Source organism: Macaca mulatta, chromosome 15 (genome assembly GCF_049350105.2).
Source record: "Macaca mulatta isolate MMU2019108-1 chromosome 15, T2T-MMU8v2.0, whole genome shotgun sequence".
NCBI classification, from domain to species: domain Eukaryota; kingdom Metazoa; phylum Chordata; class Mammalia; order Primates; family Cercopithecidae; genus Macaca; species Macaca mulatta.
The window spans coordinates 842,552-845,337 of NC_133420.1; positions in this window are offsets into that span (position 1 = coordinate 842,552).

Here is a 2,786-nt window from a genome sequence, read left to right on the forward strand (position 1 = left end):
AAATGAAAGTATGTTTCACAGAAGCAGCTCTGGAATTTCATGTATTGGTGGCATTAAAAGCAGAAAATGGGCCTATAGGCCTGGCGGGGTGGCTCATGCCTGTAATCCCAGCACTTTGGGAGTCTGAGGCAGGTGGATCACGAGGTCAGGAGATCGAGACCATCCTGGCTAACACAGTGAAACACCGTCTCTACTAAAAATACAAAAAATTAGCCATACATGGTGATGGGGCCCTGTAGTCCCAGCTACTCGGGAGGCTGAGGCAGGAGAATGGCGTGAACCCGGGAGGCCGAGCTTGTAGTGAGCCGATATCGCTTCACTGCACTCCAGCCTGGGCAACAGAACAAGACTCGGTCTAAAAAAAAAAAAAAAAAAAAAAAAGAAAAAAGGAAATGGGCCTATAGAGCTCCATTTAATGGCAAAAAATTAAGGAAAGAATAAAAAGACTCTGCTAATAATGGTGACGTGAGCTGCTCATATTGTCATTTTCTCTGAGACCTAATATTGGGGAGGAGGTGGGACCACCTGCCACCAGGCTCCAGGTGATTTTCGGGCTGTTCCCCCAAATCACTGCAGCCTCTTCCCTGCTGGTCCCTTGATCCTGCTGCTGTGCCGGGCGTCCTGAGTGGCAGGAGGCACCTCGGCAGCTTCCAGTGGGATAGGCCTGTGGCATTCTGAGCCTGAATGCCGTGATCACTAGGAAGTAAGGAGACACAAGCAGGAAGGGTTCAGGGATGGAGCGGCCGCTTCTCAGGGATCAGTCTCGGGCCCGAGCTGAGAAGAATCCCCTTTCAGGACGATGGCTCCAGGCTGAGGTCAACGCTGTTTCTGTGCGTTATGATGACTGACCTGCATCCACAGGGAAGCGTATCCGGGCTCCTTTTTCCCAGGCAATGTTGGGAATACCTTGAAATGGGCACTGGTGGATTTCAATTCCAGCCTTCCAGAAGCCACTCCAAATGGAAATGGAGCTAACGGATGCAGGTGGAGTAAGTAAACAACTTTAGGTCCCAAACAACAATTTTCACATACAATATAGTGTACAGGGAAAAATAAAGCCTTGGGACCCCAACTCACAGCCAAAACGGAAAAAAATCATTAAGTTGGAAGCTGAATCATGCAAGAAACTGCCTTTCCTTTTGTTCCTAAGCAGATAGTTACAGATAGCTACATCTCCACAGGAAGCTGGTCTATGTTCACCTTATCTTATATAAAGGCTTATGTAGAGGACTGATTTACCGCATGTGAGATGAAGACGTAACTGATCCTTCCCCATCTGCTCTCTTTCTCTTGCAACCTGAGGAAGACCACAGGTTCCCTCTCTCCCCTCCTGCCCACCATTTTCCTCCAGCCCACCCTTCCCCTCCAGCCCACCCTTCCCTCCTGCCCGCTCTTTTCCTCCAGCCCAGCCTTCCTCTCCAGCCCAGCCTTCTCCTCCAGCCCGCCTGGAAGAGGAAGAGGTCTGCAGCTTACATCAGAATCTCGAAGTTGACACCCAAAAAAGGTAAAAGATCCTGCGGGATGCTGGCATATACAACTAATGAGATAACGCTCTGGGTGTACATCCTAGCATACAGGAAGAGCATTCTTGTTCATGGCGGTGGTTTCAAATATTTCAGTGAGTTTTCCCTTGAATGCCTCAGTTGGGAGCCACTTCAGTTCAGCGCAGGAGGCAAGGGAGCTTCAAGGACTGGTAGTTATGAATTCAAGCTTATACACAGTGACAGATCACAGGTCTGTGGAAGATACTGGTCAATCAATATACAGAGGTAGCATTCCATAACTGAAGCATAGGGCATATCTGACTTCATCTGACAAGGCTAAAATCATGATTATTTTTCTAACTGGGAAATTTATGTAACTTATTTGCCAATAAACAACCATCTCTCTCTCCCCATTTTCTGACATAACGCTAGTCGTTAGAGAAATGTTCCGATGATGTTCATGAAAGAACAAACCAATGTCTTCCGCTTTAATACCACCTATTTCACACATATGACTCTTGCTGCTTCCATGTGACACTAAAAATATCGGGAGTGCCAGGAAGTCTCTTTAATCATCGTTCTCCAACGTGCTCAGGAGATGAAGTCATTCTGTGAAGTGGACTTCAGTTGACACCACTGAGAAAATGTCCTAGAGAAAGTAAAACTTGTAGTGGCCTCATACTTTACAGAAATAATCCAACTTCTTTCTTTCATTTCTTTCCGGTTTTTGGACATTAATTGTAATTGGTTCAGGGCGACCTGTTTCTGCATCAAAGTCTTGGGAAGCTTCCATCTGTTTTTATATTATATTATATTATATTATATTATATTATATTATATTATATTATTTAGAAATAGAGTCTCACTGTGTCACTCAGGCCAAAGTGTAGTGGTATGATCACGGCTCACTGCAGTCTCAACCTCCCAGGCTCGAGCCAATCCTCAGGCCTCCACCACCTGAGTAGCTGGGACTGCAGGTGTGCCACCATGTCCTGCTAACGTTTTATTTTTATTTTTTTATTTTTTGTAGAGACAGGATCTCGTTATGTGGCCAAAGCGGGTCTCAAACTCCTGGTCTCAAGCAATCCTTGTGTCAGCCTCCTAAAGTGCTGAGATTATAGACATGAGCCATGGCACGCAGCTGATTTATTAGTTTATTTTCTCAGAACTCTATGCAACCTGATTCTTAATACATAAGGAAAGAGAAGCCAGTCAAAAGTGGAAGTAGTTGCACACAATGAAAGTGTCATTTGGCACTTAGACAAGAGAGGCGGATTATAAAAATGAAAGATCTACATGTCG